The sequence below is a fragment of the Haemaphysalis longicornis genome, unplaced genomic scaffold (assembly GCF_048455015.1).
Source record: "Haemaphysalis longicornis isolate Haplotype H1 unplaced genomic scaffold, Haemaphysalis longicornis Haplotype H1 scaffold_2, whole genome shotgun sequence".
Taxonomy (NCBI): Eukaryota; Metazoa; Arthropoda; class Arachnida; order Ixodida; family Ixodidae; genus Haemaphysalis; species Haemaphysalis longicornis.
Window position 1 is genome coordinate 273,627,905 of NW_027526295.1, and position 15,760 is coordinate 273,643,664.

The following is a 15,760-nucleotide window of genomic DNA, read 5'->3' on the forward strand; positions in this document are numbered from 1 at the left end:
TCTGTAGTAAATCCTGTCCTGTAGTCTGTAGTAAATCCTGTCCTGTATTCTGTAGTAAATCATGTCCTGTAGTCTGTAGTTAATCCTGTCCTGTAGTCTGTCGTAAATCCTGTCCTGTAGTCTGTAGTAAATCCTGCCCTGTAGTCTGTAGTAAATCCTGTTCTGTAGTCTGTAGTAAATCCTGTCATGTCTGTTTTCGTAGTAAATCCTGTCATGTCTCCAATTTCAACTTGTTTGGCATAAGAAATTTACTTCCCGTGATGTTTTTTTCTATTAGGTACATGAAGTATGCAGGATTTCAATAAAATTTCATTTCAATTTCAATTTCAATAACAATTTCAATAAAAATATGACCAACAAACATAAGCATTTGGGGTCATTCTTGCCTTTCTGGTACAAGCTTGAAATTGTTTTCAGTGAATAACTGATTTCAGACAGCTGCACCAAAAGGCATTTAAGCAATGCAACTAGTGGTACATTCATGCATGCAACACAAAAGTTTGATGTTACGCAGACTGCACATGCCTGATCACAGTCCGAAAAAAAAAGCAGTTTGCGGTGTTTATCCATTTTATTTTCCTCTTTTTACAACACTGTTCCTGGGCACTACCGTGGCTTCACTTTTTGTCATGGAGAGGCTTTTACTGCCCTCTTAGGCTGCTGTTACACCAAGACAAATAATTTTTATTTCATTGCCAAATATAAAAACAAAATATGGCGCGTTATCTGTATGCTCCATGATCGTGCTGACTTGGAAACGGTCAGAACTATAATTTCTTTTAGTACAAAACAGCTTTCATCCGCACGTCATGCGAAACTGCGCCTGCTGCAAATTCACGGGAACCTGGACGCTGGTACACGCCGGACGCGCAAACTCGTGGATCTAGCAGCCGCTGGAACGTAACGCTGGAACACGCCCGGCCTTTTTTTCTTTAATAGCCGTGTAATTGCAAACCCGCGTAGCTGTTAACAAGAAATACAGAAGTCATTCCTTCAGGGAAACCTCAGTAGCGCTACAAAATTTAGCCAGAGTCATTTGGGCACTTTTCAGCTGATTTGGCCGTGCTTCGGAAGCAGGGCCAAATCGCGTCCCATCATCGCGTTCCGTCAATGACGCTCAACCTGTTCATAAAAGCAAATTTATTCTATAGAAAAAAAATATGAAACGATCATCGACAATAACCGTTCGAAAATTCGTTCCTTATATTAGTTAGGGCCATTAAAACACAAGTGAACAAATATTTTTTTTACACTGCAAAACGTGAGAGAACGTGAGAAAATTAAAATGGAAAGTCAATCTTTAGCTGGAATGCTTCCCTTTGTGAACCTTGTTCGGTTGCATTCGCACAGCAAGGCGTGGAAGGGTATCCTGTGGCGAAAAGCGCACGTCTCTGTGGTGTTGCACTATCTTGAAGAGTATGCACGCACGATACCTGCCGAAGTCACGCAGGGATCGTGGCAAGTTCAGTCGATTGTCGAAGCACATCGCACGTATTCCAAATCACGCTGCCTGCGAGATTCGTCGCATTCACTCACATTAATGTGCCAATTATCCCAAGCACCCCGGTTAGTCGTCGCTGGAGGAGTCCTCACATCGAGATGCTTGAAATCCGGACCACTGATCTTGCTTTTACCACAGCTTCCGAAGCTTCAAATGTTGCTGCTGACACTCCGCGGAGACATAAGATGCACGTTTTTACAAAAAAGTTAAGCGTAACTTCAACTAAGCAAAGCGCCGATGTGAAATGTGAACGAGCCACTGGGCAACGCAGCCACCGCAAATTTTGACCGGGAGACGAAAAGCAGGAGGGAACAAAGGAAGGGTAAGGAGGGAACCGGCCGATCACGAGAAGTTGTTTCGCGACCCCTCCTGACCCCTCTCGATTCTTCGTATTGTGGTCTCCCCGTCCCGCGAGTTCTGCCGCGACGCGACATGCCTGCAGTGGTGACGACGCTTCCCCGAACTTCTTCCGAAGGGCCGGGCTAGAGGGAAGGCGCGCGTTTTCTTTCTTTCTACATTTATTTTTTTTTAACACATCTCGGTAACGCAGCGATTTCACTGGCGCCGTTTCTTTTTTTTTTTTTTTCACACAGGTAGCGGCAACTGGTTCGCTGTTTTTAAAATCTTATTTTAACTATTTCGGCTTGATTGGACACATGTTTCGCGTTCAAATAAAAAAATTGCTCGCAAAAAAAATAAAACAACAGCACGCAGATTGAAACAATGGGGCTCTCAAAGACACCCAGAAATACATGTCAGACTGTGCACTGCAATTATTACACCACGTCTTCAAAAAGCACATCTTGCTTGTTTTTTATGCGTCCGTTTTGCCGAGCGGCTACCCTTGTTTCCTGATTCTTTTATCAAACATTGTCCACAGTACAATATATGCAATTGCAACTCACTCAAAGAACCCAAGGAATTTCCGAAGTTCTCTATGTATCCATTTTTTTTTATTATGGGGCTACGCTTAGATGCTCCAACATTAGTGTGATTTGTGCTAAGTTGTGTTGTTAATTGCAAATTTGTAGCGAAGGTTTTTTCCAACACGGCCGGAATGCTAATGGCCGCAATGCAACAAACGTTCATTACAACAGGCGCTTGCAATGCAATTGAACGAGATGACCGTCACTCGCACGCAGCATTGTTTCCGTGCAGCGCACGCTAAAAAAGTGGGATTTTGCGGCACCGCACGGGCCGCAAACACCAAGTTTCGGAGCATCTGCGTCGATCGCGGCGCGCGGCATTCCCGTGTCCAGCCAAGCAGCGGCACCATACCATCCCGTACTATCCCGTTCGTGCTATCCCCTTCGCATTGGCTGAAGCCCTGTCCCCAAAGGCAATGTCCCCATGTTATTCGATGCTCTCCAGCAACCTCCCCGCGTTGCTGTCGTTCAGCGCGGCGTTTTCCTGTGTATTCCGTTCTTTTCGGGCTATTCCATCGCTCTCCTAATGCCGGAAAACGCGGGGTTTTCCGACAGGGTAAGCGAGAGATTTTGTAGCAATACTGAACGGTCTGTCATGTGACACTTTCGCAATGGATCTAACATTCTCTTTCACACTATAAAAAATCTGCAGGGACTACAAATGGTAATTACGGAATGCTGAATGTAGTGGCTGAAGGACAGTCTGTGGGCCAACAGAAGTTTGTGTAGCGCCTACAGGGTGTTGCACAATAACTAGTACAACAGAAATGTCTCATGCGACAGAAATTTTGTAGTTCTATTACAAAGGTTTTTGTAGTGGGGAGTGCAGAATGTCGGTCGCATGATAGATATGTCTGTTGTACTACATAAATTTCTGTCGTACGACAGACATTCTGTCATCATTCTGCAGAAATTCCTGTTTCACAACAGACCATCCTGCATTCCCAACAGAAATTCCTGTTGTGCGACAGAAATGCCTGTCGTACGGCAGATTTTCTGTAGTTGTGCTACAGAAATTTCTGTCGAACGACAGGCCACCCTGTAGTCCCAACAGAAATTCCTGTTGTGCGACAGAAATGCCTTTCGTACGACAGATTATCTGTAGTTGTACTACAGAACTTCCTTTCGCACGACAGACCATCCTCTAGTCCCAACAGAAATGCCTGTCGTACGACAGATTTTCTGTAGTTGTACTACAGAACTTCCTGTCGCACGACAGACCATCCTGTCGTCCCAACAGAAATCCCTGTCGTGCGACAGAAATTTCTGTTGTGCGACAGAAATTCCTGTTGTATTTTTCGACTGGGTTAACTCACGATGTCACCCGCGTTGACGTCCGTCGTAGTCCGCGCCGTCCTTGTCCGCACCCCTCCCTATACTATATAAAAAAAATACTATCCGGCGCCTGGCTTCGATCCCTCGACCCCGCGGGCGGAACGCAATGTACGTGGTGCTCTACCCACTGCGCCACAAAGCCGACACAGAATGGGAGGCTACGAACGCGCCTTATATCCTTGACTCATTCAAACTACGTCAAGAAGCTGCTGATACAACGCATTCACAACCACCAACTCCCCAAACACTAAACTTTAACGCAATACACCCACCCCCTATGCGACACATTTACTCGAGTCCCCCTCGCGGGAAGATGGGACCGCCAAAAACAACGCGTTGTGGACTGCGCAGTAAGGTGCCGGCACGTGCGAGAACCGCTCGCGCTGTTCGTTCCAGGCAGGGGGCGCGCGAGCACTGCGAAGGCGGGAAATTTGAGCTGCTTTGGACAAACCTCCGTTCAATTCATCGAGAGAGAAGTGAGACAGGGAGGCGAAGAGCGTGATGGGTAGTAGCAGTAAGCGGATAACGGTGCCACAGGCCGTTATGGCGAATCACTGCTCTGCATTTACGACAGCTTTCACGTTGAGTGGAACGGCTTTAATTTTTTTTTTTTTGCTTAATTCAATGCTCTGACAACTTACAGCTGATATCATCACACCATGGTCGCTAATCCCCAGGTGTTGGTCCTCGCTGTTGCTGAATATTAAATCAAGTACACCAACACCTGTGCGGCCGGACCGTGTACGAAAATCGACAAATTGAAAAAAAGGTACAATGTACTGTTTCATAAAAAATTACAATTGATCCCGGAACGGTTATTTTCAACCAGATGGCGGTCTCGCCAAGAAACATCGATAGGTTAAAATCACCTTCCAGCAGAAATCATATTAGCTGATACAGTAGTGAGCGATTATGACAAACCTAGTAACGGCTAAATGTTACTTCATCTTGGTGGTTGATAAAACGAACTGACAACCAAGCTGCTGCCGTTGGAAAATATTATGTTGCGCTAAATTAATTCCTATGCATCGCCAGCGCAATGCCGGGGCATGCTCTGAAGTGTATCTATCATGGGCTAAAATAAATATGTCGCCACCACGCGTGTTGCGGTCTTTCCTATAAAAGATATAACCACTTGGAAAAACTTCAGTCTCTGAAACCTCGGCATCCAGCCAAGACTCGGTTCCAAGTCATATGTCTGATTGAAAAATGCTGAGCAAAGTATCAAACTCAATGATCTTGTTTTTGAGGCTTCTGCAGTTTACATTTATGACAGTAAATTGATGAAAAGAACGGTTTCCGTGTTTGGTTTCTGTACTTGACTTCTATCGGGTGACTTCAACGGTAGCTTCGTATGCATAGGTTTTCCCATCAATTGTCAAGTTGTTCTACCTAAGCGTATCTACCCGTTGCATTCTCGCGCATAAGCTAGACATTTGGCCATTTCTTGGCGAGTATTCCTCGAGTAGTCTTTAGTAACTGAGATATTAGTGACCTTGAGTTTCAACGCAGCAGATAAGACCCTCTGTTTGCGTTTATAAAGGCCACACTTTTGTATTATTTGTGGTGATTTCTACACCGTATGTTCACCTATCCCAAGTGCTCTTTCTTCCCGGTCTTAGCGATTTGCGAGGGCTCGAATGACGTCATTACGGTCGTGTAGCGGCTATTGGCCGGCTTCATTTCAGTTCCCCCCTAAACACATTCGATGGCCACTTAAAAAAATCGCTACAAAAACAAAGCAGAAACGGAAGCCGTACCTGCTCCGACGAGCAAATCACGCAGTGGTGCTTTGTGCTGGCAGTAACTAGCTTTCACAGTGCTTCCGGATTCGAGGGAAGGCGTGAAAGTGTATACCTGAATTGCTGCAGAGTCCTTTTCGATTTAAAGCTTGGTTTCAACATCTGCAATAGACAGACAGACAAAAAACTTTGTAGACTGGAACCAGCGACAGCAATACGAGCTAGAAATTGTAATAACGCAATAATGAAAGCACACAGGAATAAACACCGCGCCGACAAAATAGGCATTACTCTAAAGAAGAAAGGTTACGGAAGCAGCTTTCGGTAAAACAATCAGTATGCTTTACCAAAGCTTGCGCAATAAAACTTTAAAACAGTGGACAAATTCAAACAAAAGAGAAAAAAGAGCGCTCAGTCTCCTGAATGAACATGAAGATAAAAAAAGCGTCATACTCCCACTTTACTCAATTTTTTCTAAAAAAGCGTGGATCAGTTCTCACGACGCAATTCGTTTCGTCCACTGCTTTGTTCAGATTCATCGAACTCCTTCTTGATGTAGTCATCTGTTTCAGATATCAAAAACACACGACAAAAGATGAAGCGTTTGTTTCAAGTCGAAGCGATTAATAGAAAATGTGAAACTTTTCACACTGTATACTTTATATTTTGCTTTCAGTTGCTTCTTTCATGCGTCAGAGTTGATAGATATGCCTATGAGGGGTACTTTGCTGTGCGGCAAATGACTGAGCGACGTTATTGCTATTTTTGTAGCTCGACGAAATTGCCCAACGACTGGGCGACCCGCAGCTCGTTTCAGTACGGGAGCCAATATCCCTTCGCACAGCAGGAATCACTAGATGCATCAGCTGCTACATCTTGGCCGTCGCAGCATGAGGGCAAAATCGATATCCGTGACTGCTGCGACAGTTTGCTGCTTTCCCGTTGTCTCCGTTAGCGGTTCTCGGAACGGATTTTTTCTTCACCGACTCGCTTTAAAAAGGAACTAGGCTGCTATGAGGCCAACCCGATCACGTGATTTTTAAAGTTGCTTCACTGCTCTTCGATCTGAATTAGCCAGCCACATGTCTGCGAAGTCTTTCCGAATCCACCGAATTCGCTTCCGTTCGGCGGTGCCGGCCCGTGAGACGGCCCACTTTTAATGTGCAAGACCTGGGAGGGCGAGCCACTTGAAATCTGTGGCAATATCTGAAGACTCAAAAACATCTGATTTCTGTGGGCGCGCCATGAAGCAAAAAGGCAGAATCGCGGGATGCGCGAACGATAGCCCAGGGCGAGCGCTCGGAGGGAGAGAGCGAGAGACCGTCGAGCGGAAAACAGGGCAGGGGATGCCTACACGCCACTTATAAAATTTGTTTTATAAATATTTTTTCCCAGTCACTAAGAGCCGTTTTATATTCTTTCCATTTTTATATCTGTATTAAGGTTCACAATCCTTTCCCTCATTCATTAATCTTTAACAGAGCCCCGTGGTTGAATAAGATATTTTTCTGTTCCTCAAATAACTGATGTTTGGCCCATCCCTTGAACGGGTATGCGCTAGTCATCGAGTAATATCAACAATGACGACGACAACAAAAATCAACACGCGTCGCGCCTGTGCTGTGGGGTGGTTTATGTTATTGTGTTTACCTTTGATGAAAAAAAAAAAAAGGCCCGTGTCAGCGTGCGGTAAAGGGAAGGGGGAGTTCAGTACGAAAAGTGTAGAGAAAATGGAGCGAAAGTGGCGCAGAGCTCGTTGAAGGCCAACGAGTTGCAGGACAAAGCAACCACACAAAGATACGCAAAAAAAGGAATTTATGCTCAGTCTGATGAACATGCTCTAAGTAAAAGAAGAAAGGCTTTTTAAAGCTCCTTTAAGCATGCAAATGAACAGAATTGCGCGTGCATGCGTATGCATAATTGTCCAACACGTGTCTTGGAGGACGAAGCCGAGGATTTTAAATTGGAGGACTCTCAGGACAGCATGGTATTGCACCGTTACACTAATTCAGGGATTGTTAGGGTGTGCTGGGTGAGAGGAATAACCGTTTTCACAGCGCAGAAGAGGTGAGGAACACTGCGCCCGCCTTCTGTTCCTCTGCCCTTCGTATTCTGTTCCGCAAATTGTTTAAATATGATGCCTAACCGGCTGGTGCAAATTTTCCTATTGTCCCAGGACTAACAGCTCAGGCTTCGAAGGGAAGCAAGTGATTCCAGCCAAGGCACACTGACATATGACCTTGTCGGTGCGCATTTGGAGTGTAATCTCAATGTGCCCGCTATTACCTCCAGTTACCAAGAGGCGACAGATTTCCTGCGCACACCCGGCGCCATTTCGTTCAATTTGTCTTAGCAACTGCTACACGCGTTGCTCTCGTTAGGCTTCTGTAGCCTAGGGGTAGAATAGGGGGTTTTGGCGCAAATGGTGTGGGTTCGAGCCCCAGCAGCGTTTTTTAGCAGCGGAGCGATCTAGAGGCTCACAATTTCCGGCAATGATGCCCGTCACCGCAGGGGAACGCACCCTGTTGGTCCTACAGATGGCGCCACCACCTGGACAGTTGTCCATGCGCGATCTCGGCACGCGGCGCAGGTCTACTTTCCTATACAACGTAAGCACCGATAAACTACCAGTACTTCATGTGTGGGATCCCTGTGCGTACCTACCGCGGCGAATGGAGTTGCGAGCGACCCCCACCTCTCCGGGAGGTGGCCTCCATCTTGTTGAAGTCAGCTCTGCTGTTTCAGGTCACAGGCGTGGAACTGTCCTTATTTTTTTTTCCATAGACATTTGTTAAACTTGAAATGTTCTCTTAGCTACGTTAAACTTCAATTATTTTGTAATTAGGGGTGGTTTTCGTATCTTCAGGTCCTGTTAGCAGTAGTGCGTGGCATATCAACACATTTAATCAACGATCTGCTTCGCACAGGTTGTTCCACTCATAGAGGTTCTCAATATCACCTATAGCGGAAAGTGTCGCTGCGATCGCACGCCGACATGGGAATTGTGGGTAGTGTGCGAATCGGATTGGCAGCAAGTGGTTAGTACAAAGGGCTATGGATTAGGCTTCTCCGCTCGGAAGTGCTCGTTAGTTCTGTTTTCGGTATGCTTTTCCGTTTTCGGGATGATGATGATGATGATGATGATGATGATTGATTGTGGGGTTTAACGCGCCGACGCAACGCAGGCGATGAGGCGCGCCGTAGTGGAGGGCTCCGGATTAATTTTGACCACCTGGGGATCTTTAACGTGCGCCGAAATCTCGTACACACGGGCGTTTTTGCTCTTCGTCTCCATCAGAAAAGCGGCCGCCGCGGCCGGGAATCGAACCCGCGACTTCGTGCTCAGCAGCGCAACGCCTTAGCCACTCAGCCACCGCGGCGGGTGTTTTCGGGATGCCACTTTCTGGCATTCAAATGGCTATCACAGATACACTCTTAGGCAAAAAGGACTAAAAGTTCGTCCTTTCGGGGACTAACGGCCTCTGCCACAATCATTAGTCCCTTTGGGGACTAACTGTGAGGGGACGAACGGTTAGTCCCCCACCCGGATAGCCCGTTCCGATACTCCCCAAGGACGAACTGCGTAGAGTGCAGAAAAAAGAAAAAAACTCGGGCACCGGCAGGGATCGAGCCCCTCACGCCCGGATATATACACAAGGAACCCGACGCGCTGTCCGCTGGACCACGCCGCCGGGTGGTAGTTGCGGTAGATAATATTCAAGTGTACAGCGTGTAGTTCTGTGCATAACGCAACAGATCCATTGCAACTGGTGCCCGAATTTCTATCTGTGCAAGCAAACGTGACCGCGTTTTGCGCCTTGCGCTTAGCTAGGTTTAGGGACTATTGCTCAGTTCGATTCGAAGTAGAGCCTCACAACCATAGTTTTTCTCGCAAATAACAATCAACTCGTCGTCGCCTAGTTGAGATAGGTAGCTGGGCGATCGGACGACTCATTTGTTTCCGCACAAATTAGCGCAAGCTAAGTGCTTTCTTAGTGTTCGATACATATGTTAAGTGCTCTATGTAACGTATGTGAAAGTTGTCGTCTGTGTGAGTGTCAGAATAAGGAAACATGCCATATTTTCCTGCATCGGCGAAAGCAAATTCGGTGTTGCTTAGCCTGAATTCTTCAAATTCGCATCGCTAGACGATTGCGACTGGGAAATGCAAGCGGGTTTTACAGCAGTTGCATCATTGTCATAGCTTTCGTGCCCAAGGCAATTATGTACCGAGTGTAAAAGATAACTTCGAGACGCTTACCTGTAGCGAGCATTTTTGTTTCGCAGTTGTCATCAGCAACATGCGTTTTTTTTCGTCTGTTAAACATATACATATTCATTCGGCTCAGGAATCCACTTTTGCTATTGTCACTAATTTTTGCGTTACTGTTAAGGCGCTTGAAAGCTCTCATTGGCCGTTATTATCTCGCACGAATCGTATGCAACACAGCGTATCAACAAAACCTCGCCGAGAAGCGTATGGCAATCGCGCTTCGCCGCTCCTTGCCGTTACCCACCGCTCTACTAACCCTAGGCGATTTTCTTATAACTAACATCAATATTTTCTCCGGTGGCATCATCTAAAGCAACCAGTGACTGCAATGGCTTGTGTTTTGGAAATATAGAACTGTTCGCAGACATATGCGCGAAAGGGCAACGACGACGCCATTAGGGGATTAACGACGCAGCAAAGAGACTAACTCCATGCGTTTCGTCTTCCCGTTACTCTTTATAGATCGGCGGGGACGAACAGTTAGTCCGCATTTATGCACACGGCACGTACTCTGCCGCAGATACTCCCCTTGAAGATGAACGGTCGCCCGCGAAGACTAACGGCTGTATTTTAGTCCCTATTTTAGCCCTTTTTGCCCAAGAGTGTATGTATAAATAACAGCGTGATTAGGACTTAACGCATGTGCTCGCGTTAGCGGCGAGTTTCTTAAGATGAAGGGTTGACCACTTGCAGTGACGGCGACAAGCGATGCCGAAAACGTAACTCAAAAGGTACAACAGCACAGTCTCCTGGGTGACAGCGACAAGCGAAAAAAAAATTAATACACTGCCGCCAATGTCATCTGTCGTCGTCGCTCGTCGCTACAGTTCACTGTATCGCCGCTACCGCTCGCTTGTGGGCTGCTTCTGGCCAGCAAAAAGCGAGCGAGGGTCCTAGCGGCCTGTTATATACCGCATCATACCGCTTGCCGCCGCCGCCCACACTACAGCCACAAATAAGCTACGCTAGCCCACACAATCCGTTTTCTGCACGCATTCAGTTACGATTTTCGCATCGCTCGTCGCCGCCGCTGCGTTTACTTACTTCTTGAAGCATGCACTGCCTTGGCCAGGCGCAATGAGGCAACATACAGAGCTACTCGACAAGCCAGTATTTATTTGCCATTTAACGCATTCATGAAATTTCATAATGTTTTCGCGCGTGCTTGAAGACTTACTTGCGGTAATAGGCTCCGCCTCTAAGTTTATTTATATCTGCCTGGACAAAGCAAATAAATACGACGCGAATGCATCATTCTTGCATCTCTATGTTGCATCTGCTTCGCCTGCCAAAGCGCGTAGCATACGATAATGATACTGTATTGAGAGGAAGCAAGAACACAGTTTAAGACAACCTAAATATTTTTTATCAGCTTAATATTACAAGAAACCAAAGAAAACCTCATCCAGTTTGGAGTATGTAATAATTTAAAAATATATTCGTTAACGCGCGCTGTATCTGGCGGCGTGAGCCATATGCAGGACTCTTGTTTTGTTTTTCTTTCTAACCTTCAAATTCAGTTCTTAATTTAAGCACTGGAACACAGCATTTTATACAAAGTAAAATTTGTTAACAGCTGCACTTTCGGCAGCAATTTTTTCAACAAAAACTCAATTTGCGTAGCCAAAAAGTCGTTGCCGGCCATGGCACGCCGAACTTCCGGCCGAACTACACACTATGGCGGCACTCATGGAGACGTAGAGCGCCTTGGGCGAATCACGTTGACGCTAGCGCCAGATTCCACTCTAGGTGAGTTAGCGAGAAACTCTATGGTTCCAGCCTATTCCTATACATCGGAACGGAATATTGCTACCCAGAGTATGCGGGAATAACAATGCAAGCATGTTGTACACCGCGCAGAAGAGTGGAGCATAGACTGTTCTGTTACCATTTCGGCGGCGATGATCGTGAGTCCGTTAACCATCATCATTATCACCATCATAATCATAATAATCATCATCATCCTACTTAGGCCCTTTATAGGGTGAAGGCCTCTCCCACGGACTTCCAACCGCTTCTATTCTGCGCTAGTCGAGTACACAGTTTACCCCCGAATTTGTTTATTTCATCCCTCCATGGCGCTTATGGCTATCCCCTTCTTTTTGACCCATCTTTTAGTATCCAGAATATTACCCTGATTGTCCACCGGTTGTCGGTTCGTCTCATTACTCATCATGAAATACTATCATCAATAACGCCTCCTGAAGAGAACGGAAGAAGAAGGAGCCATGTCTGGAGGCAGCAGCGCTTTCCAAACGCCCACATTGACGGCGACGCCTACGGCGTCTTCTGTGGTGCCGCCACCCAACAGGAGCCTGCGATGGCGACTAAGCGTCGCCTGCAGCTCCATGGCCGTGGTAGTAGCAGTGGTCGGCGGTTCACTGGCTGCATACTGGTACTTCAGTGCTGCGGCTGACGGCCCTGGAAAGTGGTTCAGGGGAGGACACAGAGCTGGCGAACGCCTCACGGTTTCTGCACCCCCAGAACTTCCTCGTCACGTGCCGAACCGCTCTACCTGTGTAGGAGAAGACTGCCACCAGCTAGTCAGGTACATTGAGCTGTCCCGCCCAGCTACGCTCTTATACAGCCATCTGATTTGCCCATTTCCGCAACAAATGAACCGTTTTAAAATTGGGTTTCGAACAACCTAGTGCGGACTTATAAAGTGCGCAGAATTCGTAGACGAATCACCTTCCTCGGACATTTATAGGCTGATATTTTGTACTGCGGTGGAGCGCTCCAGCTTCACACGCAAGAAGGAAATACGCGCTAAATGTCTTGCATACATTACTTGTGCAGAATCACTAGCGCATAGACCCCAAGTCCTCTCTCTCTCTCTGTCTCTCTCTCTCTCTCTCTCTCTCTCTCTCTCTCTCTCTCTCTCTCTCTCTCTCTCTCTCTCTCTCTCTCTCTCTCTCTCTCTCTCTCTCTAGTTAACCGGTGATTGTGTGGGGTTTACCGTACCACTGAGGTTTAAACCAACCGAACAACGCCTTTTTCTTTGTTTTATTTTTGTTGTCAATGGTGGCGCTCACAACAGCACCAGGCCGAGTCGTTTTGCCTTATGTTATTTTTATGATTTTCCTCGCTTCTCTTCGACGCTCTCGTTTAACAGGAATTTTTATTTGCTTTCCGAAAAACGGATATAATGCTACTTTTTTACTGTGGTCGTGTTTTATCTCAAACATGTCTCAGGCTATCTGGCAAAAAAAGCAATTTTTACATCTACGAACCGGGCCCCCACAAGTAATTTTCCAAGCTTCTACCTCAATATAGTTCTTCGTCTGCAAGGACGCTGTTATGGAAGACCTATGGTGCCAGAGAATTTTTGAAGTACCGAAAGGCGCACATGGAAATTTCGCCCCAACCCTCCAAAATCACGCTCCAATATCACTAGACTCTAAAATCACTAGCCAAAGAATGCCAGCCACTAAAACAATCTACAGTTCCATGTCACTTTTTGCCGCACAAGTTATACGAGCGCGCAGCACGTCATCGAACATTCTCACAACTTTGAGACAGGTCCTAATGGTAACCGTAAAAAAAAAACGGGAACAGGAAGATGTGGCAGCATACGCAGAACACAATGTGGATAGGTAAACAGATGCGCGCTCTTCAAGGTTTAGCCACTCCAGGAAGCGGGGCTCTCCGAATTTAAAGTAATGTTATAGAAGTGTCTGACCGTTGAAGGTATATAACAGTGAAATTCGAAGTGTTGAGTGGCTATTTATCTCCATGTGCGAAATGACGGCGTAAAGCGAAGCAGGAGCAGCAGAATTACTTATAACGGCTGTGAATAATGTCAAACAAGTCTGGGCAGGCCCGCGATGCGTGTAAGTGAACATTGTCTTTATTGCTAGAATGCGAAAATCAATGAAGGAAGAGAGCAAGTAAGGCAAGCAAAGCGGCAAATGAAAGAGCGTTCGATGAGGAGTGTCGGCGATGACGCTACTCCTTGATGTTGTGCATTTCCAAGAAATGTTTCCATTCCTAAGATATTTACTGTTCTTAAAAGTGCGTTACATTATGCATATTCAGGTTCTGTCCGTTTGTTTTCTCACCATACAGTGCTTGGAATGCGGTGGTGTCGATACTTAACATCACAGGTGCAGAGTTCGTGTACTGCATATCGCCTCATACCTTTAAGTGTATATGTTTTCCCGGATATCTTTACGTAAATGCGCCGAAACACTGCATTGCTTTGAGATCATAAATATCACCGCCAGTTGGATGGGTTTAGTAAAACATCGCGTCAGTAAAGCTTCAAATCCCCCCTAAATTATAAAATCAAAGCACCACTGCCAATTAATCGCGCTATTTTCGATCTTGACCCCAGCAACGAGTCAACGAACAAACCCTGTCTAGCGAGGGAAGGTTAGCTGTACTACTAGAGGAGCTCTGAGAGATTATATGGGTATCATAGGATTAAGCGAAGTTGAAAGAACAGAAGAGGGCTCCCTGGGGCTGCCCAACGGGCATATTTGTGGTACTGAGGAGTCCATGATAAGGAAGAAAACGGAGTGGGACTTTTAATCCATAAAGAGTCAGCAGTCAACGTGGGAGTATTCTTCGGCATTAACGAAAGAGTCGCAACGCAGCTCTTATATCAAGATAAATAAGCGTTGCAGGTTAAAGATATTACAGGCATATGCGCCATCCACAAGCTTCGATGTTGAAGTCTACATGGACGTAGGCTCCGTTGTTGAAGTCTACATTGTCTACATGGACGTAGGCTCCGTAGTGACGAAAGGAACAACAGAGTTCACGACTGTGATGGGTGACTTTGACGCAAAAGGGGCTAGGAAGAAAATCGGACATAGGTCAGGGGAAAACTTTGGAATCGACAATCGCAACAGTCGTGGAGATACACAGGTGGGATTTGCGGAGAGAAATAACCTGCGTTTGATGAACACATTCTTCTACAAACAAAAGAATAGGAAATAAACATGGGAAAGTTTCGATGGTACAACCAAAAACGAATTTGACTTTATCTTAAGTGACAGCTCAGGTATTGTGCATGATGTAGAGGTTGGAAGTAAATTTTGAAGCAGAAATCATAGGATAGTTAGATACAAGGTAAGCCTGAATTTCAAAAGAGAAATAAACTCGTGATAAGTAAGAAACCCAGGATGGAGTCATTTATAGCCAGGAAGGAGGAGTTTAAAATAACTCTCCATACAAATTTCCTCTAATCTCCATAATAAAATTGCGCTGTAGACATTCTGAATGTCAACCTAACAACAGCAATCACAGAATCTGCAACAGCAGTGGTAGAAGCAGCATGTAGAAAAGAAACGGCAAAACAGGTGAAGCAAATGAAGGAATAAATTGCGAAACGCAAGAACATGAAGGTTTTCAGAGCGGTTGGTCAAATGAGTTAGCAGAGCTGTATAATTTCATTAACAGAACGAAAACCGACGACATTCGTGATCGAGTCATCGAGAACACGCTGCAAATAAGAGGAAGTTTGAAATAAACTGAGAGGAAGCGTGCCATCATCAAAGACAGAATATACGCATTCAGAGACAAGCAGGGTAGCATTAGGCACAACATGGACGAGATAATAAAGCTAGCAGGACGATTCTACACGAGACACTGTGCCAGCGATGTTACATCAGGGGACACCAGTGACAGTAAAAGTTTAACGTGCGATGTCCACTAGTTACTAAAGAGGAACTAGCAAGGGCTCTCAAGGACATGAAAAAACGCTGCAGGGGATTGCGGCATAGCTGTGGATCTTTTGAAGGAGGGGGGAGGCACAGTACTAGAAAAGCTTGCTGCACTATTTTCGGAATGCTTGAGGGCTCAAAAGTGCCCAGAGAATGGAAAAACGCTATGGTCATTCTGATTCATAAAAAAATGAGATACCAAGGACCTTAAGAATTGGTTCCATCAGCCTACTCTCAGTTGTTTTTAATCTGTTTAGCGAAGTCATAGTTAACCGCATTGGATACAGCCAGGATTTCCAAGAACCCATGAATCA

The 15,760-nt window shown here is 45.9% G+C and overlaps 1 long non-coding RNA gene across 1 annotated transcript in view; it reads right to left on the reverse strand.

The window, feature by feature from the left end:
• The window catches only part of LOC144167794 (uncharacterized), a 223,372-nt gene that overhangs the window by 15,978 nt on the left and 191,634 nt on the right, over positions 1–15,760 (reverse strand). Inside the window, exon 2 of the long non-coding RNA XR_013322117.1 lies at positions 5,523–5,666. This is a non-coding gene — a long non-coding RNA (uncharacterized LOC144167794). The remainder of the gene's footprint in view (positions 1–5,522; positions 5,667–15,760) is intronic.